Consider the following 23,987-nt stretch of genomic DNA (forward strand, 5'->3'; position numbering starts at 1 on the left):
TTTGTTTGAACGCGCTAATCTCAAGAATTACTAGTTTGATTGAAATAATTATTTTTGTATTTAATAGCTCATAAATTGAGGAAGGCTATAGGATATATACATTCACTCTACGACTAATAGAAGCGAAGCAGTAAAGAAAAATGTTGTAAGCACAGAAAATAGTATTTAAACTATTTTCACGCGTACGAAGTTGATTTTGTGGCGTTGAACCTTGGACCAGGCATACGGCTAAGCAATACAATCGTACAGGAGGGTACAAGGAAGAGGGACAGCCACATTAAGTAACACAGAGTCGTTCAGGAGAGTGCCAGGAAGAGGTGCAGCAACCGCAGTTAAGGAACGGCTGGGACGAACAAGGATAAGCGAATCCAACTCGTGAGCCTTGACAGTGATACGCTGGTTAAGGCGACCCTTTACAAGGCTTGGGAGCCTACGGGTGACGAGCTATTGGACGTGGAGAGGGTCATTAATTATACACATATTTTCTACTTTGCGGAACATTTGCACGAGAACGGTTTGTCCAAAACATATGAATTTGGTCTTATTTAACGCAAGATTAAATGCCCTTCAACCGTCAGGAAGACCACTTTTGGATAGGGTAAGTCCTTTACGCGGTATAACCGGAAAACCTAAAAAGCGCCCCTTTCGGGGCCCCCCACCACTTAAGCACAACTCCGTCGAAGTCGAAAACCTAGGAGAGTCTTAATGGGCAACCAATGAAGCCATTAAAGCAATAAAATCTTTTGTAGGGATTATTTCCGATTTAAAAGCTAATTCTACTGGCCTACAACACAAAACGAATATAGAAAATAGTGGCTCCCGCTCAGCATTTATCCTGACATGCTCGTAAAGGCATGTCAAGAAACTGGTCTTCCGCGAGAGCCCTTGTTGTGGCTTCGCGCATCCCTTCAGAGAGACATCGACTCGAGTTTGATATCTCTCAAAAGGGGTGAGCAAAGAAGGGACACCGACATTACAACACGATGTGCATACGTATATTGTGGCCATCCTTAATAATACCTAAGGCGGTTGCTACAAGTATCAGCTGTAGAATAAATGACTTATTTCCTAAAAGGTTTTATGACATCACATTAATAACAACTAGCGATTCGATAAGTAATTACCGACAAATCGCTTCGATATATCTCACAAAAACTTCATATTTCTTTGGGATCTCAATGGTGACTAAAAGCTCAGTGATATAGCTGAAAGTTAATACCGAGCTTAGAAGCGTCAGGCGATAGCTTTTGCTGACACAAGCGAAAAGGAATCTTATGTCTTTGGATTTGGGTTGGGAATAGTAGAGCCGTTTGGAGGACGTGTAGGCTCTTTTAGATAGAGAGGGAAGAATAATCTGGACTAATGGAGAAAAATATATCCGTCTTATGTTTATGAAAGGACTAGCGATCGTCCACGGCTTTGTTTGGCGATTCGATTCAATGATTTCTAATATATTTTGATAAACTATTTGTAGTGCTTCTTAAGGGAGAGTCCGGTAATTTGGACCAGTATTTTTCAATCCCATTTTACACATAGTTTTCTTTTGTTTTTGCTAATGTTCATGGTATATAATTAAAGAGAAATTATTCAACTCAATATTTCATAGGTATTAATGAACACAATTGTTGTATATTTAGCACAAATTAAAAAAAATACGAGTTCAGAGCTTCGGTCCAATTTAGCCAACCGATTCGATAATTTGTACCACAGGGTTAAATTGGATTTCAATAATTTTCAAGCCTACAAAAAATCTGTAGAAAAATATTATACGATACATTCTTAACAAATTAGGTAACGAAAAGGAACAGTAGTTAATAACTTATACAATCATATTGTTTTACACGTTATCACGATTTTGAGTAAAAGTTTTGTAATTCCAATTATCGTAACGCACACTTGTACCTAATCTACTTTGCCAGTCTTTTGCTTTCATTTATTGTTAGTCAAACATAACTACGCTATTATAACTTCAAAGTATGATTTACTAAAAAAAATTCAAAATCCTTTGGTTAAGTTCCATACAACTTGATGTGGTACAATTTAGCCGACTAGGTGAAAAAGAAAGAAAGCTTTTAAAAAATCGGTAAAAAAATATGGCTTATAAATACCGAAAAATGTTTCAAATAATTGTAATCCACACTAATTTACGCTTCTAAATAATATATTAGAAACACCCTGTGATTAAATTTAACAAAATTACAAACTAAACATGCATTGTCAAAAGTTACTTGAAAACAATGAAAAAATACTTTTCAAAATAAAACACACGTGTTCGTTGTCATGGCAAAAACCACATGGCCGATATTAATTGAATTTAGTTGTGTATCGCTGAGTGTTGCAATTACAGACATTCAATAAATACTTTACGAAATATGAGGGTGGTACAATTTACCCGGCGGTACAATATACCGAACTCTCCCCTATCACTTACAGAATCCGAGTAATTTGTCTTCGTTATTATAAATAATAAATTTTGTTCTGTTATGAGTCTTTGTAAGTAACATTATATCAAGCAAGAACTACTCAGTAACCACCTATTTAAGGCAATAAAAGTATCATTTTATTTTTACTTTATTATTTAGAGATAATTTAGCATTCTAGGAAGGCGCTGGACGCAGGCCGCTACCATCCGGGCAACATAGAAAGCATTGGGGAAAGCCTATGTTCAGCAGTTGACGTCCTGTGGCTGAGATGATGATGATGATGATGAATTCTAATAGTCATTTGAAATCGGTGCAATAGTTTATGAGTTTATTAGTTTCAAACATACAAAAATACAAATCTTTCCTCATTACAAAAACAAAAATATGAAAAACTCTCGATCCGATTGTGATAGACACACCTAGAAAAAGACAGAAATAAAAAAATATTTATTTACCAACAGAGAAATGACAAATAATAGCGGCTAGTCATTATCACTGAAACTGAAAAATACAGACTAATAAATTCACAAGACCAATTGAAATTGGTACCTAAATCAGAAGTAAACACATAAATTGTTATTAAAATCGAAACAACGTGGATATTTTAATTGACTATCGTATTGAATTCGACCGCAATTGCTTCATCGGCTCAAAGTATTTTTGTATGTGAATAATAGAAGATTCAATTACAGGTTTTTCGATTTTTTACAAGGTCTGTTGTTCTAGAGTGATTGTATTAAATGACAGTTCATTAAATTTAATCACTATAATAACAGCAAGCATCATTGAAACACGTGGGGGAAATTTTATAATGCAAACAGCTAGGGACTGGAATTCGCTGCCTGCTGCTGTCTTTCCCGAAGAATATAATCCGGGTCTTTTCAAGGCGAGAGTGAATAGGCAATTACACCGCAGATATGTACCATCCTAGACTGCATCTCACTTAAAATTAGGTGGGATTGTGGTCAAATACCGGCCTCGTTATGCATAAAAAACAGGGGACAGAAGCTAGATTGACTTTATTAGTTTAGGGTTTTATGCTGATTTTCTATATTCAATCCCATGATTCAAGCCTAATCCAAAACCGTCCGTCAACTGTCAAATTTCAATATGTTTTTAATAAATAAATCATAATAATAATCATCAACATCATTTCAGCCTTAGGACGTCCACTGCAGAACACAATCCTCCCCAAACGATTTCCACAATGGTTGATTTGCGACAGTAAAATTATTAATAAATAAATAAAAGTTTATTTAACAACGTTATCATTACATTAGGTTGTACTTTTTCTTTACATAAATACCAGTGTTAATGCTAAGATTGCTAAGGTTTTGGACAAAATATCTGCGGTGTTAGATGTTTTCCTGTTTTCATATTATTGTTTGTAAGACCAGTTATTTTAACATTATTAAAGTGTAGCGCATCGAACATTGTGGATATTTAATCTAAAAAGAGTTTTTCACAGTTGAAATCCGGATTTGGACAAGGATTGAATATGGGAAACGGGCGTTACTTATTAATAAACTGTGTTTCGATTCCCAGGTGGAAAATACATATTGTAGTTTCCACAGAGTTTCCCGGGTTTGTGAAATTATCATTGCAAAAAATCAAAAATACTCAACACGTAATATTTTTTCACTTTTTCAAACTAATGAAAATTGAAAGATTTATAAAGCGCGCCAAAGTTCAAAAGAAGAGGCCCGTGACGTCAAGAAGTGTTCAAAACAAAAGTGTAGCACTTACTGACGTCACGCGGATATTTAACGCACCATAACTTCGTAATGACTTATTTGATGGACAAATCAAAATATAGTTATTTTTTAATATAATTGACAGACTAAAAGTTATTTTTTAGGAAACTAGCCTAACTTCGGAGGGCACGTTAAGTCGGTCAAATTGGACCATATCTTTGCTGACGGCGGCCAATTAAGTTTGTCACTGGAGGTGTGTCTTTGGTTATTAGCATGACTCACGCTATCGGAGATTAGGCTGAGTTACACTACTATAACCGTAACTATAACTATAACCGGAATTTTTTGTGTAAAGTTTGACAGATTTGAAAATTATAAATAACTTGAAAGAAGTTTGACAGATTTTTGACGTTTGTTTTTAACGAGGAGCTCTTGGTCTGCATCTCACCTGATGGGAAGTGATAATCAGACTGAAGGTGAGCTTCACCCGGAATCCTCAACCACAGAGGAACTGGCTAGCTTACCTCCAACTGCCGGAACACAACAATGCTGTTAACATTGTTCTGACTTAAGCTGGGATGCACAATGCACATCTTACTTTAACTTTGACAAACGTCAAAAATCTGTCAAACACCATACGAAAAGCACCGGTTATTGCTAAAGCTACGGTTAAATAAGGTACGGTTAATTAAAGATGGTAGTAGCTATCCAGGCGGACTTGAAACAAACAAGCTCTACCACCGACCAAATCTGCTCCGACTGAGAATCGGACCCGGGACCCCTGGGTCTGAAGCAGGTGGTCTTATCACTAGACCACAAAAGCGGTTAAATGCTGTCCCGGCAGACGTAGTCCTATGTTGAGAAAAGTTAATATGACCGTTAAGTTTGTTAAGTTAACAGTAACAAACACGACAAAAAATAATTAAGAAATCGATCCAGCCGTTCACGCGTGATGCGATGACCAAGGGAAATAGAAATTCATTTTCATAATGCAAGTTTTCACCATCAATCCCTAATTTTTAAGTGACCCTATGAAAACATAATTTCTATTATGTGTTACCATAGGTGTTTCTTAAAAATTAGAGATTGATGGTGAAAACGGGTATATTAGAAACTAGCGGCCGCCCGCGACTTCGTACGCGTGGATCCCGTTTTACCCCCTTAGGGGTAAAGTTCGTAAATTCGTTTCTTAGCGGATGCCTACGTCATAACATCTACCTGCATGCTAAATTTCAGCCCGATCCGTCCATTGGCTTGGGCTGTGCGGTGATAGATCACTATGTCAGTCAGTCAGTCAGTCAGTCAGTCACCTTTGAGTTATAATATTTAGATCGAGCTTTAAGATTTCATTTAGTAAGATGGAGCAACCCAGCCTATCAACTGACAATGCACACCTTTACGGCTACGTCTTACAAACAAGCCTAATAATAGCCTTCTCCATCACAAAAACCGGGGCTCCTTCAATTTATAAAGTTATAAGGACTCATAAGTCTCGTAGCTACATTAGCATTTCAAATATGGCGGAATATGAAACAGGGAAAGTGAAAAGAAACATTTGAACAGTTTTAAAAGCGAAACTCTGGTTGTTAAGGCGGGCGGGGAAATAAATATAAGTTATAAGTTTAGGGAAGTCCTTAATAGGGACTTGGGGACGGCTATTGATGCATAATGTAGGTAATGACGGTGGTATAAGGTGTTTCAGTGAGTATGTTATAAAATTCCGGGTGAAGCTCGCTTCTACCTTCGGCCTGATCGTCACTTACCATCAGGTGAGATACAGGCCAAGAGCTTCCTCGTTGTGGATAAAAAAAAAAAAAAAAATGTTCGTTCTTTTCGAACAAAAGTACTTCCAATGTTGGACATAGGCCTCTAACAAGGAATTTTTCAACGACCGGTCCTGCATTGCCCTCATCTATGTGCTTCCCGCGACCTTTACCAGTAGGCCTAAGATGCGCGCCGTGATAACTTTTATCGACGTCAAAATGTATGGGCAAAATCGATAAAATGGCGTGATAACCGCTTATCGCGGCGCGCATCTTAGGCCTACAGATCGTCAGTCCAACTATATTGCGCTACGTTTATACAGGTTGACTTTTAAATCGTTGGCATCCTCACGACTAAGACTCTACTCATGGTATTTAGTACATTCCCTGAATATGAGACAAAACCAATGACTTAAAATTTCAAAACAGGAAACCTACTGTATCATGAGTAGTCTTGGTTTATAAGTTTGCCAACAATTTTAATGTCACCCTGTATGCTGCGTTTTCCGGTCCGTGTAAAGTGGGTATTAGTGACCGGTCCTTTGATGCCCGAATTTTTCCAGTCCGTGGTCGCTACTGGAAAACTTTTCTGTTCGATAATCCTACTAATATTATAAATCTAAAAGTTTGTATGGATGTCTGGTTGTTTGTTACTCTTTCACGCGAAAACTACTGAACGGATTATGATGAAAATTTACAGTATTATTGTTTATTATAACCCAGATTAACATATGGGCTATAATTTATGACGATCTGTGACAAACTGAATTTTACGCGGTCACCTGCTTCACAGCCGCATGCAAAAGCTAGTATTAAGATAATTCATTATCAATAACATAGAGCACAGATCAGTATAGCTTGTGTACATTGAAGTTTTTAGGGTTGGACTTAGTAAGTACCTAAAGCCTTGAAATAAAGCTAATGTGCCCAAATGCTTGCGTGCTCAATGACTATCAGTACAAAACGTTTCAGTACATTTGATTTAAATTCTAAAGCTTATACCGAATTATAAGCAAGTAGCAACTGTTGTCTACTTAGAAACAATGTAGACTTAGCAACTTCTGAGTTTTATATAACTTGTTTTTATTTCTAGAGGAAAATGTCTTGTGTTACTTTTAAGCTGTAGGTAGTTCATGATATGATAATATTAAATACCTTCCACCCACGCCTTCGTCGTTTGGATTTAAGTACATAATAATCACAAAGACCACGCGTCTCTTGATAAATATAAACGTGTATTTATACAAAAAAGAGTCTAGGTTTTTTTCTAGGACATTTTTAATTTAGCAATACCTAATTATAACAAAACCAGGACAACTTTTTTTAGGTACAAAAACGTAAATGAGTTACTTTTGCATGTTTCTATCCTACTTAATATTATAAACGTGAAATTTTGTTTTCCACATAGTTTGTTACTCTTTCACGCAAAAACTACTGAACGGATTTTGATGAAACTGTACAGTATTATTGTCTGATCTAGGTCGACTGTCAAGCTAATTTCATTCGGGCGAAAGGGTCTGACACAGAAGGTGCACTTCTCAAAATGAGCACTTCAAATGCGCTTTCTATACAAATGTAAAGGCTGAAGAGTTTGTTTGTATATTAGTATGGAAAAGTGCGCATTTCGCGAAATGCTCATTTTGCGAAGTGCACATTCGGCATCAGACTGCGAGCAAAAGCTATTCCTAATTATGTATTTACTGCTGTCTTTCCTGAACACTATAATCCGGGCCTTTTCAAGGCGAGAGTGAATAGGCACTTACAGGGCAGACACATCCTAGACTGCATCTTAAGATCTTACTAATACCAGGTGCGATTGCGGTCAAATAAAAAGCCCTGCATAAAAAAAGCAATAAAATCATTATTTTATCTGGTAGTTTAGTAAGTTGTCTGGTAGCGATATTTAAAAATTTAGTTTGGGGCTAGAAGTTAAATCCACAATGATATTCTTCATAATATATCAAGTAGTATGGATTATACATAAATATATTACATATTTTTCTCATCCACAATCTCATACTACGAGAAGGTAATGCTTAAAAAATTACGCCTCGAATCTCTCCATATTACAGCCATTTGTTTCGCTGAAAAGAACATTCGTCATATTGATTTGAAAATAACTTGGCTTGTTAGCGAGATACGTGGAATTCTCTCGAGGAAAGGCACTCGTAAAAACATGAGAACATGACCCACTGAATGTAAATTCGATTCGTTTTAACGAACGCATTTTTCGATTTAAATTCAATTTTAAAATGTCATGGCGTTGTAAAATAGTGGCCGTGATTGGTTCGATTGGAAGCAAATTGGCTCATGTGTATGTGGGGCAAGTTCGTCAAAGGGGTGATGGAAAATTTATGATACTAACGACTTCCCGTGGCTTTGGCCGGTTCGTTAAGTATTCCAATGACATAATGTACTACCGTATTGAATTTCGAACGCTAGTCACCTCGTCGTCATCATCGTCATCATTTCAGTTACAGAACGTCCACTGCTGAACATAGGCCTCCCCCAATGATTTCCACATTGCCCGGTTGGTAGCGGCCTGCATCTTCCCGTTACCTATATGAGGTCATCGGTCCACCTTTTTTTTCCACAACGAGGAAGCTCTTGGCCTGTATCTCACCTGATGGTAAGTGACGATCAGGCCGAAGGTGGAAGCGAGCTTCACCCGGAATCCTCAACCACGGAGGAACTGGCTATCTTACCTCTAACTGCCGGAACACAACAATGCTGTTAACATTGTTGTTATGGCGACAGACTTAGGTAAGATGGTGGCACCTATGCCGTAACATGATCATGTCTTCGGAATAATGCTTACCTGTATAATGATTTAGCAGCCAAAGCCCAATGTGACATTATAGAGTCGCCATAGTAGGTACGTTTGCTTAGTTTGCTTAGTTTTGGCCTGGATTATTTTTATTTTAGTTTTTATGTGTGCTTTTTTTCTCTATAACATTTTCCACATAATTTATTTCGTTTGGCAGTAGATAATCGGACTTTATGACTCGCAATAAGTAGTCTTTTATTGCTAAGAACCCCTAAAAAGTATGCATAAAACAATACATCAAAATACAAAGAAGAAATATAAAAAAGTTAATAAGTTTCAACCACAGTTCGCGAACGTAAACTGAATCACCTTTAGAATACAGAATGAAAACACAGACGGAATAAATTCACCGTCTTTAATTTTTATTTGTGTTTTATGTAAACAATATTCGAAAATTATTTTCTTTTCGAACGAAAAAATTAAAGAAAGAAAGCATAAAATTTGAATGCCAGTGTTTTGTTTGTGTATTCAAACTTTTACTTTCTTTGAAGTTTTGAGTTGCTGTAGAAACATAGTTAAACAAGATCCATTGTTAATGTTGATGTTATTTACAACAACAAGCTGCCAGGCATTTACTTTAATTTTACTTACCTACGCTTTAAAAAACTTTGAATATGGCAAGGTTAATAATTTCTTATTACAAAAAAAGCGACATTAGCGACAATACAGAACTAAAGTCGCTGACATAGCCCGACGGACTAGCAATTTGAAGTGGCAATGGGCAGGGCACATAGTATGCAAGGTTCTGGAGTGGAGGCCGCGTACCGGAAAACGCGGCGTGGGACGTCCACCTACAAGGTGGACCGACGACATCATAGAGAAAGGCAGGAAGGCGCTGGACGCAGGCTGCCTACCAACCGGGCAACATGGAAAACGTTGGGGGAGGCCTATGTTCAGCAGTGGACGTCCTATGGCTGAGATGATGATGATGATGATGATGATGATGATGATGATGATGACATTAGCCCAACGGTGCTGATGTCGGACTGGCTGACAGAAGCATTTTATTAGCTTATCATGAGGGGTATGGGGCCAATACAACCAATTGCACAAATCACTACATATTATAAAACAAAGTCTGTCTGTCTCTATGGACAGTTTTATGGATGTTCGTCAAATCAGAATCGGGTGTAAAGCCTTGATCACTCGTACCAAGTAAACGGGCGAGACAGTAAAATGTTACGTGTGATCAAGGCTTAATGTTCATAACTTCATACAAACCGAGTACTCGGCCGAGAGCACTGTCTCGCCCGTTTGCTCGGTACGTGTGATCAAGGCTTTAGATACCTATTTAAAACAATGCAACGAATTTTGATGCGGTAATAATAGATACAGTGATTCTAGAGGAACGTTTTTAAGTATAATACATACCTGTGCGAAGCAGCGGCGGGTTGCTAATTACCTAAAAAGGTATTCTTTACGAAAAATACCTTCCCTACACAGCTGATCAGGCAATTAGTATGGTATGTTTTTTATGATGGCGTCATTGCCAAAATACTTACCTACGTAACTACACTAAGATTGTAGAGAGGAAAGATTTTAATGTTTGTTTGAAAAGAATAAGCTCAGAAACTACTGGACCGATTTAAAAAAATTGTGGGTATAATACAGGGAGTCCCAAAAAGTAGTATCAAGCCGAAGCCCAGAGGTAGAGCATCACTAGGGCTATCCAAATCACCCTCGTGTATGTTCCGCGATTTTTAATAGTTTTCGCGTTATGATTGTTTTAAATTTCTACGCTTAGGCACTTTTTTGGTCAGTGTGGCGCGAATAATCAAGTTAAATGCCTGATTTTTTATTTTATTTTATTTTTCTTTATTCAGAAAACCACAGCTCTTTATAATAATAATACAATCAGGTATTTTAATTGTTATTAGATGAATATTAGGCTTAGCTGATTCAGAACTATTAACATCTATAACACGAATGCGATCTAAAATCCTCAATGTTGTAAAAAAATCACAACTTGAAAACTATCAAAAGTCACGGTGATTTGGGTAGCGCTAGTGATGCTCTACCTCTGGGCTTCGGCTTGACACTACTTTTTGGGACACCCTGTATATGAGTATAGGTGGCCTATGGGTACAAAGTTCACCGAATCAGCGAGTTAAATAATAATACATAATACGCAAGAGTACCTTCCAAAATTAATTTTGATCAAAATCAAATTCTTCGTAATCATATTAGTACTTATATGATACCACGTGTATTACATAATACATTTATAATGTAATCGGCTTTAAACATTTGCCAAATTTGTTTGCCATGCTAATTGGATTAGGAGAGGTAAATGTTCTGAATGAGGTACGTTTCCATTCATTCTGATTTAATCGAATACGCGAATGTTTCGCTTGATTCGATGTTTATCGATACTTGTTTCGTATTGTTTCGATGGAGTGTGTCACAATTTTCAGATTCAATGGGATTCAAATAAGTATTACACTTTTGAGGGAAAATAACTCCTTAAACTTTTTACTGACATTAAGTTAAGAACCCCACTAGGTGGACCGACGATCTGGTGAAGGTCGCGGGAAGAACCTGGATGCGGGCAGCAAAGAACCGGTCGTTATGAAAATTTTTGGGGATGCCTTTGTCCAGCAGTGGACGTCATTTGGCTGAAACGAAGTTAAGGCTTTGTAAACCAAGCTCCGTGGCTCGGTGTTGGCGGCTTTATTTCATAAGAAACATTAGAAAGTACAAACTTTCTATGACTTTTGACAACTTGTCAATATCGACGACTCATGTGCGGGTTTGGTGTGTAGACTGCAATAAAATCATTTTTTTAAAAGGGACTCTATGTAACTGTAATCTGTAATATAAATAGTCCATTGACTGAAAACTGAAAGGTAGGAGATTCTTAGCCTAGGTTGCACCACCGAACTTTAATCGTAACTATAACGATAACCGGTGATTTTTTAATAGAGTTTGACAGATTTTTGAAGTTTGTTAAAGTTCCAGACGTCCAGACAGAACAAAAAGTTTGTAGTCTGTGGCTAGGCCAACTCTCCAATCGTTCTTGTGGACGCCAGCAAAACCCATGTCACGGCAATCGCTCTCAAAATGCGTTACAGCGCTACCATAATCTTTCCCGGCTCTCCCCCGGGACCCACCGTATGCGGCCCGAGCGCGCGGCGAATGCGTTAACACCCCCGGGACCCCGGGATTCGGGAACCGGGATTCTACGGGACCGTTCGATCCGTATTTTAACGAGCCGCTCTTTATTCTGGGTATCATCGTGGTGAGAGGAACATGCCGCATGTTTGGTTATTATTTACTGAATATTTTACGTAGGTATGTAAGCAAGGCTCGTCCGCGCTACTATTTTCTTAAAAAGGTGTGGAATGAAATATACAATGACAAGCAAGCCCGATCTAGTCTTTCCGCACCCATGGACCTATAAAAAAAGTCGGACGGATTCTCATCAACAAAATACTGTGACATTAGGATACACCAGCTTGCCTGTACGTACAGGCCGGCACGCACACATTCACACCCTGATACACCACTTCGGGTGCAAACTTCACACAGTTGACACATTTAAGCAGCGAAAAAACAACACGAATACGACATGTCTTGTGTGAGGAAATTGTGTAAAAACCGTTCTGTTCGAACAAACAAAAATTAAGGAATCACATTTCACAGGCAAAATAATAATCCAATCACTTATTTCCCGACATTAAAATATTGAAATTATTTGAAATCAAACGTCATTCACTCGAAAAAATAATACGTCAAAGACTAGTGTTCTCAGTTATTTACGTGGGAAAATTACCCGAAATATGGGAAATTAATAATAATTTTAGGACTTTTTAGTTATTTATTACGCATACTATGGAAATAAAATAATTTATCATAATAATTGTGTTTTAATGGGATATAATTTCATAGGCAAATTTGATCCTTCCCAAAAATGTGGAACTGCGAAATTCAAATTTTCTTACATTGATTGCAAGTCAGTGTCAGGTTGTATGTTAAAAAAAAATCTATCAGAGATAATAATAATATATTGATGATGCATAAGATTATGATTATAATGTACACAAGATTCGTAATTTGTAACTGCGTGAATCATTTTTGATCAACATTATGTACATACCCTGACACACTGACTTGCAAACAATGTAAGAAAATTTGAACATTCACCTTTCATCCTTTTAAAATGGCACGGAATAATTCTGTCTACATTTCCAAGTAACATCTGCCGATCTATGTTTTTCTTAAAATAAATGGGTAACATGTTTTGGCTAACATGGCATCCTTAAATTCACTCACACAATAGACAAACGCCAAAATTTTGCGTCACAGTTTTGTTGTAGCGCGAGTTCCGTCCGCCTTTTTTTATAGGTCCATGTCCGCACCGCTATTTTCTTTAAAAATAAACAAAAACTGAACTGTCATACAAAATACTATTGTAAATTCGATTTTTCAGCCATACCTTTATTCGCTCAAGTAACAAGTAGTACAAAATACGAGCCGAATTGAGGTCCTCCTCTTTTTGTTGAAGTCGGTTAATAAGTACTTATGTAAAGCTATTGTTATAGAGCAGGGGTGGCCAGCTTGATTAGACATAAGATCTACAGTTTAATAACGAAACCCTGGGCGATCTACCACTTACATACCTACTTATTGAAATCTGCGTAGAATAGAAGATAAATACCATGACGGAACAGCGATTGAAAAATGTTACAAGACGATGCTGGAGTATGTAGTAGGTAATTACGTTGCGCAGTCTGGTCTACATTTATCTGGGAGCACGGCAGTGCCCCCACCAAGTCGAGCAAAAAAGCGGCACGGCCGTACCATCCTTTTCTCGAAGCAATTCAGGCCATTTTCGACCGCCTGTAACTTCGTTGTGGATAAAACTAGAAGGCTGAATTTTCATTAGCTATGCAGGCATTGTAAAGACACGGTATATTTAAAATTTCATTCAATTTGAACCAGTAGTTTAAGAATTATAACGGGTCAAAGTTACTTAATTTTGTCACTCACTGACTTCCCATCAAAAACAATACTTGTCAAAAAAACCAAGTCTCGCAACTCAGTTGTTCTACGGTAAAAAGTTGTGAGATCCATGTAATACCAAGTCCAGGCCAGGAAATCTTTAACGTTTTACATAAATATATTGACTTGGCCATCGCATGAAAACACGTGTAAATTAAATTATTTAGTGCGATGGCCAAGTCAACAATTTATGTAAAACGTTAAAGATTTCCTGGCCTGGACTTGGTATTACATGGATGTCACAACTTTTTACCGTAGAACAACTGAGTTGCGAGACTTGGTTTTTTTGACAAGTATTGTTTTTGATGGGATATTTTTTGTCTTGCTACGATCGATTGGACTAATAGTCGCGATCGACCGGTTGGCCACCCCTGTTATAGAGATAGTGAGGTTCTATTATTATTTAAGAAATTGTACAACAATACCCACTCCAACATAGAAGTTATATGACCAAAAAGTAACCTTCGTCTCTGTAGAAAAATACATCCTTTTAGCGATGTGCACATAAACGAGTAAACCGCTAAACATCTCTGAATTTTATGATAATGACAAAAATTCATTTAGACTAAAAATATAAACTATTTGCTACTGCGACAAAGCTCAGCTAACAAACATTTTTGGGACAAACGATGTTACTTTTTATATTAGCTATTAGAGGCTGAGAGCTTTTAGTATTTTTAATAAACCGGTACTTTGCTAAGTAAAACCAGATATTATATTTTTACAGAAGATTTGTGTGTGATATGCAAATAAAAAAACACTATTAGATTAATGCTAACTAAAACGTGTACTTCATTAGTTGTAAATCTAACTACCTATACCTATTTAGAATGATTCGAAGGCAATAAATACATTTTTTATTTTATTTTGTATTTGTAAAACATACCTATCTGGTATAATTATACTAACTTTTTTGGTTTATCAAAATACATAGGAGGTAGGTACTATTTATTCTGTAGTAAAAAATTGCATGGAGTCACTTACTATGTTTGTGTCTTTGTATGCAAGAACCTAGAACTACTGAACCAATTTAAAAAAAAAAAACTTTTACCAATAGAAAGCCTGTGACTTTGTTTGTTGGTCTTTAATCTTTAGCTACTGAGCAGTTTTTGAGAAATTTTTTTATTTATTTATTTCCCTCCGTAGCAAGTGGACAGATTCGCAACTATCAATATTTGGGAAACAATTTTCATACACAGTTAAACAGTCCACAGTTAAAAGCTAATATAGAACATTAATTCCCCATTCACAAGGAAAGCCACCAGCACATGTCCAAAGCATAATAATAATAGTTTCCAGTATTTTCATTGTAAAACCCTATTCCTGGACGTTTATGAAGGAACATTATGCAAATTCGTTTTGTGACGCTGGACTGGACACCCTGTATGTGACTTACCATACATTTCAATTCCGGAACGTCGTGGAACGGATTATGCAAGCGTTCTACGTCGTGGGTAGTTACGAAAACACCGGGAGATTATATAGGGTGTTCATAACACACCTAAAAAAGCAAAGGAAGGTTCCCGAGAAACAATAGGGAAGAAAGGGTGTCACTTTGTGGCAAGTGTAGAATATGCTATATAGACGGATGATCTAATTTGTGTGACAATTATTAAAAGTTACAAATTCTTATTCTTAATGAAGAATTACTAAAGATGTTTTTAAGGCTGTCTGACTGATCTCCAAACTTAATCTTTCTATAGTCTGGTCTGTGAGCACATAGAATTTTGTCTAATGACCCCTAGCTACCCATCCTTATCGCTCGCGCGTAATTATATTGCTGTCGCGACTGTGCGACGGGTGCCCGCAGTGAGTGTGCGAGCACGATAGCAACATAATTACTCGCGAGCGATAAGGATGGGTAGCTTGGGGTCACTGGACAAAATTATACGTTCTAAAAAGACCGGGCTTTAGCTAGTAGTAAAGATGCGTTCATTCTTTTATCTAGAAAATTCTCATGTTAATCACAAAATTAGTTGCCCTCTCCAGGATTCGAACCCGTGAATATTTTATCATCAAACTGCTAGACTATCAAGTCGATATCTATTAGGGGAGCGTAATACAACCTCCATTTAATTCTAGATCTAGATCTCAAATTAAAAAAAAACCTGTTTCCAAAATCGGTTGCCGTATCCAGAATTCGAACCCATGAATATTTTAGCGCAAACTGCTACACTATCAAATCAACATCTATTAAGGGAGTGTAATAAAAACCCACAAGATTTGTCTTTTCACCTAACAGGGGACTACTTAATTAAGTATTCAACTTACAAGTCAAACCTTTTAAGCCTATCCCATTATTTTAACGTTCCAATTAACTTCCATATTAACTGATGCCGCCGTCTCTTTCTGTGCTTCACGTTGGAGGGAGACGTGAAATCAACTCAAGTCAATTACATAGGCCTTCATGGTATAGCACCGAAAGATCAGTCTTTCAGTCGTTTACACACTTTTTGTTTTAGGCTGGGTTGCACCAACTTACTTTAACTTTGACAGACGTCAAAAATCTGTCAAACTCCATACAAAAAGCACCGGTTATTGTTAATGTTACAGTTAAAAATCACCCGGCTTGTTAATATGTTTTTTGTAGAGTTCTTTATTTATTTACAGTTACAGTTATTTTTTAGTTTAGGATTTAGTTAACATTTATAATCTTTCATTTGTTTTAAATTAATATTATTTCGACTAAATTAACGATTTCAATAAAAAGTTTCTTTGAACTTTTTCTTGCAGTGTAGGTAATGTGACAGTCGATATTGCATAGCTACATAATAAGCATCATATACATAAGTATTGGGTAAACTTCCATTGCACTCTACCAGTTATGGGACAAAACACCCCTTGAACGTCCTTAATGAATTTTCAAATACAAATTGCAACTTTTCGCCATTTTATCTCCATTAAGGACCGTTCATTGTGGAAAACCTTGGGGGAGGCCTTTGTCCAGCAGTGGACGTCATTTGGCTGAAACGAACGAATCGCAATGTTTTAGGTTCTTGTTGTAATAGAAATGCTATTTTTAATTTCATATAGATCTGTCCAATAACTCAAAGTGCCCTCAAGTGCCCAATGAAAAGGGCTTAAGTACCTACTGAATAAAATATGATTCGATTTTGATTTGATTTGAATGGAATGGCTGTTATAATCCGGCTATAGCCCAGTTAACAGCACATTAAGTACCAATCCAATATCAATGTAAGTGTTACGGCTAACTAGAAACGTTTCAACGTGGTAATTTCACCGGGGACTCGAACCCGGGACCGAACGTGTCAGGCTCAGATGATTGGGTCTCGGAGACATGTTTGGATTAATGGTGTGGTTGATTGGATCGCTCTAATTAATGCATGTTGATGATCTAATCTTGGATGAGACAGATGTATTTGGCTTCCACTGTACGAATTGTTGGAGTTACTGACGTCTATGTTTTGCCTTGATATTTGTAGCAATGGATAATATTTAATTTTAATCAGTTGGATGGATATGGATGTTTGTTTTTAACTGCCTCTGTGGTCTACTAAAATTAAAATTAAAAAAATTAAAATAAAATTCTACTGGTAAGACCACCTGCTTTAGACGCAGAGGTCCCGGGTTTGATTCCCAGTGGGGAAAGATTTTTATATTCGGTTTGGTTGGTGGTAGGGCTTGTTCTAAGTCCGCCTGGCTAGCTACCACCAACATACCTAAGTCTGTCGCCATAACAACAATCTTAACAGCATTGTTGTGTTCCGGCAGTTAGAGGTAAGATAGCCAGTTCCTCCGTGGTTGAGGATTCCGGGTGAAGCTCGCTTCCACCTTCGGCCTGATCATCACTTACCATCAGGTGAGATACAGGCCAAGAGCTTCCTCGTTGTGGATAAAAAAAAATCACTCCTTCACGTAAATATAAACTTGACAAATTTTCAGGTACTTACTCGGCTAATTTATCGAAATCTATGAAAGATAAACCACAGTTAAAAACTAGTTCTTTGCAATAATTTGGAATGTGACAAAAATGGCATTGTAAGAAGTTTTTTTAAACTTTGGTTTCGGCTTCTAGAAAGTATTTCGGGAAAAATCTTTAACTGATTACGAGATCCTTAGAGCAAGAGAGAAAGAGAGAGAGAGACTGATCAAGCTTATTATGGAGGGGGTCCTCGAATAAGCAAACCTCCCCACAATTTAAAGATTTAAACAACAATACCGCAAAAAAGCAAAGCCTTTTGATTCCCTGAAAAGACTTCAAAAACACAACAAGGAAAAACGCCGGCTTTGAATACATATAATGTGGGAGGGAATATAATGTAGGACATTATACAAATTGCCATATTTACTAAATGTCCGCGAATTTGCCACAATAGACGGCCACTTTTGATATTCAGCAGGGTCCGTAGGTGGGCCATCAAAAGTGTTTTATATTTGCGATATGGCAAATGATGGATTCCCTTGCGGATATCCTAGTTGAGTGGGAGTCGACACGACGCTAAGTGACGCTATGCGACGTAACGCGACAAAATACTTCACGCGATTATACTATACTAGCGGCCGTCCGCGACTTAGAGTTTGTTGCGGCGCTTCTTCTTAGCACTTGCCAAATGTTGGTCTCGAAGCGCTGGTAGGGTAAAAAGATTATGAGACATGTAGAGGCTCCTTAAGAGCAAAATGACGATTTGTAAGAACTATTTATTAGTCCAAACAAATAAAGAAATTTAGACTTTGACTTTGACTTTGACTTCGTACGCGTGGATCCCGTTTCACCCCCTTGGGGGTTGAATTTTGCAAAATCCCGACTTAGTGAAGTAGTTCTAAAATGAACCCCCATGGAAAATTCGAGACTCCTAGCACTTGTTGATATTTTCGCGTCGCGTTGTTGCGTTTGACGTTCATCTAGCTAGAACAACGGAACATACCTTATACAGTCACGTCGAGCTAAACACTGGTAATGTATCTAAATAGGGGCGATTTAATCGCCATTTGCCCCAAAAATGTAAAGTCCCCAAAAATTATTCTGAAGTGTGATTTGCTGTCGACTGATGACTGAAAGTACATATTATTAAGACTTCTGACGTTGTCCTTCCAATCCAATCATTCGCCCTCTACAATTAAGTTAGCCCATGGGTTATTTTTGGTTTATTTGGGTTAATTTGTCCTTCATGGAACTATCCAAAAACTTTTGAGGTGAGTTTCTTGCGCTGTTTTTTCTCAATACTACCCTAAATAATTGTCCCGAAGAAGTCCGATGTGTAAAAGCGCTTTCCCAAAGCTTAATTGCAAAAAAATAAAATCACTTTTGTCAACCACACACAAAGGCAGAACGGTTCCCTGAAATTATAGAAGGATAATACCGACATAAACCTATGAGAATTTCTTCGTAATATAACGTAAAATGTTGTACAAAATATCTGATCGACCCCAAATGTATAAAGCGGTATTTCTCGGTTAAAAGTCTTTGACAAGTACAAACATGGCATATTTACATGACATCCGCGACCTTTCACGGGCTCAAAGGTTCTTTAATGGCCAGATAACATCAAATGGTATCGTGGAGATAGGAGTGGCCAGATTCGGTAGTGGAGGGCAAAGATAGTTGGAATTTGGGACCGAATTCTGGTATTAGTGATACCAATTTGATACAGGTTAGTTATTTCATTTATGCCCAGATAACATCAAATGGTATCGTGGAGATAGTAGTGGCCAGATTCGATAGTGGAGGGCAAAGATAGTTGGAATTTGGGACCGAATTCTGGTATTAGTGATACCGGTTTGATTGTATTAGGCTCATGAGACGGTAAATTTTTTGATAGGACTGAATTCATGACTCTTTCTTCTTCTTGATGGCAATCTCTTGGCTTTTTTGTTCTTGGTTTTTAAGAAAGCTGTAGTGGTTGATTCTGGTTTGGGTATTCTTGTTATTAAATAGACTAGGTAAGTTAGGTTAGTTTTGAATTTTTTATTTTGTCAGTTCAGTTTAATGCTGAGCTTTGTTAGAGCTTTAATGTTATTGACAGATCTTAAATTATTTCGCGGCTAAAAATATTGCACTGCTTTGATGTTATGGCATTGCTATCGAATACTTCGAATACTTTTTTGGTGCAAAATCGTCCCTGTTACAACTCCATAAGATACTGATTGGCTTGATCTATCTTTCGTACCAGATACCATAGTACTGGATTAGAGATAGCACATCACTATCTAACTCTTTGGACTATCTCAGGCAAGTCCAAGAAAATTACTCCGAATAAAATTTCCTCCAGCGCTCGGCTACTTCGGCAATCTCAGACTCAAAGGGCTCATTATTGTTTTATCTATAATTTCTTTTATATCAACATTTTTTTACTAAGCTGATAGTTCAAACTGTTTTTCCATCTATAATGTATAAGGTAAATGTATGTTGATAGATATTATCCGCCTCTGTGGTTAGACTACCTGCTTCAGACGCAGAGGTCCCGGGTTCGATTCCCAGTGGGGGCAGAATTTTCTGTTCGGTTTGGTTGATGGTAGGGCTTGATCCAAGTCTGCCTGGCTAGCTACCACCATCTTACCGGCATCATATTTAACAGCATTGTTATGTTCCGGCAGTTAGAGATAAGATAGCCAGTTCCTCTGTGGTTGAGGATTCCGGGTGAAGCTCGCTTCCACCTTCGGCCTGATCATCACTTACCATCAGGTGGGTTACAGGCCAAGAGCTTCCTCGTTGTGGATAAAAAAAAAGATATAAAAAGGTGACTGAGTTTCTTCCGCCACAGACTTCTCGGCATCCGCTGATGGTGACCTGAAGGTCCACGCAAAACCACGCAAAGTCGTGGTAAAGCTTATTATAGATAGATAGATAAAACGTTTATTTGCATAACAGAAACACACATTACAAACAGAAAGTACCAAAAGTAGGACAAAATAGTACCCTCAGGACAATATGACATGGTATGGTAAGACAGATATAAAAAGAAAAAAAATCATTATGACATACAATATAGGTACACACTTTATACAGAAATGTGTGTCGCAGCAATGCAAAACGGCAATAGCTCAGTAATTGGTTTACTTAAAAGCAAACCACTAAGGACCACCACCTTTAACCACCTTTTTAATGAGGAGTGTATACTTTTAAGTGCTCCAAAAAAGGTCTACATACTCTTAATATCGTATGATTTGACGCTCCTTGGCAAGACTATCAGATGGAATGAAATAATGATGAGGTAACTGAGGTAGATGTGGTTAACTTCCTTTTCTATCATAAAAACAACAAAAGGTACGTTACTAATCTCAATGTAATTAACCAAGATCTCATTTACCATGACTTTAATATTCAAGTACTAGTTTTCCAGCTTTATAAAGTAGAGCATACACGGGCTTTACGTCCTTGTGACATAAAAACGTTTCCACTTAAATATCATAATATTATAACGTATCACACCCACGTACAAAACTGAGAGTCGGATCTGTAATTTCAGAGAAATAAACTCGCAAACAAACCTCAATGGCGTTAGAGAAGTAGTTGGTGTGCCATAAAATATCTAGACGCGGCCTCGTGTTATATTGACTTACTTTGGCAACCCTCGCACTCCACATGTCATGACATAGTACATTAGATATAGTAAGACAACGCGATACATTCTTAGGATATTAAACTTTGGTTCTTGATAAAAACAGTTTAAGTCTGTATTACAAAACTACGTTCGGTAGGCCTAAGATACGTGCCGTGATAACTTTTATCGATGGCAAAATGTATGGGCAAAATCGATAACGGCGTGATAACCGCTTATCAGGGCGCGCATTTTAGGTCTTTTGCAATGATTGTGAAAGCAACAATAGCCTAAGGCTGAGTTGCTCCACCTTTTTTGACTGTAAAAGTAACAATAACCGGTGCTTTTTGTATGGAGTATAAAAGATTTTTGACGTTTGTCAAAGTTAAAGTAAGATAACTCGGGCTAACGGTGTCGGGCTGGCCAACTGGAGATCCGAAGAACGCTGGGTGGAACCTCACCATCACTGAACTATTGTGGTGAACTCACTTGTAATATAAGCATTATAAATTAGCTTAGCACTAGATGTTTTGGGGCTATTAGTAATTTGTAAAATAGATACAAAATATAAATTAATGCTGAAGAAAAACTTAATTTTTAATTTTCAACCAATCAAAACCTACAATGTATGCTTGAAATTACATCCCGATTTTCACCTTGTTCTGAAATATTCAATTTGGAACGTATTAAAGTAGATTTTTAATAACATTTTAGTTTTTTGTTTTATGCCAGAAACCACCAGGCAAAGCAGCCATTATGTCATGAAATTTCGTGCACAGATTTTTATTACTGGCATGCTTGTGTCAATGCAAAAAGAAACCGACATATTTTACTGCTTTTTTACTGTGGCTAGGTTACGTTTGTTACGCGGTTACGGGCGGATCGTCGGAGGCATATTACCCGTTATATGATAACTTCACTCTATAACTCTATGGCACGCCCCCACACCGAGATCGCTGTTTGATGAACTTTCCCAACTATGATGTTCTTTTCACGTTCTAGTTGGAAATATTCAGTTTACGAACTTGGCAGTCGAGTTTTGAAGTAATCTAATAATTTTTGGTGTCGCTCAGGGATGTGTTTTAGGCCCTGTTTTGTATAATGTGTTTGGAAATGACTGTTTTGTTCTAGATCTTGTTGGGTACTTTAATGAATGGTGTAGCAAGATGCTACCATGTTTGTGAAATTAAAAGAAGAGATATTTAAATCATTTCTTACGGTTTTTAGTCAATCATATAAAAACAAATACTAGGTATTTATGGATTTTTATCTAAGTCAAAGATTTCATTCCGGAGGCAGAAATGAATTTCATAAAAGTCTTTCATTCCCGTTAATATGTATGTATTTTAATGATGAAGCAAATAGAAGGATTAAACATAATACAGGGTGGCCCAGAAGAAAGTTCACTTGAAAATTCAAGGAAACGAAAACTGTACATTATTATAGAATTTTACTATTGCAATTTAAAGGAAATTTAATGCAATTTATTTTTATTTAACTTTATTTAATTACATCGCCCAGGAGATTTCCTTGACGCTTACAACATTCAATCAACATACATCAAAATCTTGAAATGATTTCCTTGATATTGAGATGAATGATTGAAATGAAACCTATTTTCAATTTTTTTCCGAATGCTCAGCTTCAGTTGCTGCATGGTTGTTGGATTATAAAAGTACACTCTATTCTTAATGTAACACCACAAAAAAAGAGTTTTACGTAAGAAACACGTAGCCCCATCTTGATGAAACCAAGTGCTCCGGGCATAGCCTTGCGAATCTTGCAGCTTTGAAATCAAAAAGCATTTCAGCCTACCAGTATAGCGCTCTCAAAAATTTATCATCCTTTCAATGCAACAAACCAATTAAGCAGGGGTGAAATCTCACTGCCTCTAAGAAGCGCTAATCTCATTCCCGCAGACTTCTTTTTGTGGGGTTACCTTATGAGCAGAGTATACTCTAATAATCCAAAAACTCTGCAGCATTCGTCGTCGTTGTCGTCGTCGTTTCAGCCGAAAGACGTCCACTGCTGGACAAAGGCCTCCCCCAAGAATTTCCACAAAGACCGGTCCTGCGACGCTTGCAACCAGGTACTTCCCGCGACCTTCACCTATTCATCCATCCTGCAGCATTCATCCATCCTGAATCCATTTCAAGGTAACTCTAACGAAAGTTTTCCAAAATTTTGATGTATGTTGACCGAATGTTGTAAACGTCAAGGGAATCACATGTACGATAAAATTTATGAAAGAAAGTAAATTTTAAAATAAATTGCACTAAATTTCCTTTGAATTGCAATAGTTAAAGTTCTACAAAAATGTACAGTTTTCGTTTCCTTGAATTTTCAAAAGTGAACTTTCTTCTGGGCCACCCTGTAGTTACTCAGAATTGATTTGTATAACAGCAATAATGGGAAAATTTTACTTAACTGTTGGAATCTCTTGTCTAATTTAAAGTAGTTTCTTCAGCAGTTTGCGAGCCACCTGGGAAATTAACCGAGAGGAAGTGAGTTACTTACGCAATCTAAAATAACCGGTTAATTAACTGCGAATACAACATGAAATATTTCTCGTTGCTAATTGCGAACGTATAAAATCCCTATCGATAAATGGAGAGGGTTCTTAATGAAAATAAAATTATAAAGCTCTATGGAGCTCGAGAGGTTAAACCGGCAATTAGCAAGATCGCTTGTGTTAATTTCTTTTATGCAATGGATTAAATAATTACCGTTTTTTAGAGACAAGCGTCGAGACGCGAACAATGTCCGCCAGTAAAGTTTTT

The 23,987-nt window shown here is 37.2% G+C and overlaps 1 long non-coding RNA gene across 1 annotated transcript in view; it reads left to right on the forward strand.

Moving 5' to 3' along the window:
• LOC114363778 (uncharacterized) overlaps positions 1-23,987 on the forward strand; it is a 59,326-nt gene that overhangs the window by 24,806 nt on the left and 10,533 nt on the right. The gene's annotated exons all lie outside the window — the stretch shown is intronic.

This window comes from Ostrinia furnacalis, unplaced genomic scaffold, assembly GCF_004193835.3.
Source record: "Ostrinia furnacalis isolate ACB-3 unplaced genomic scaffold, ASM419383v2 OfSCF7285, whole genome shotgun sequence".
Classification (NCBI taxonomy): domain Eukaryota; kingdom Metazoa; phylum Arthropoda; class Insecta; order Lepidoptera; family Crambidae; genus Ostrinia; species Ostrinia furnacalis.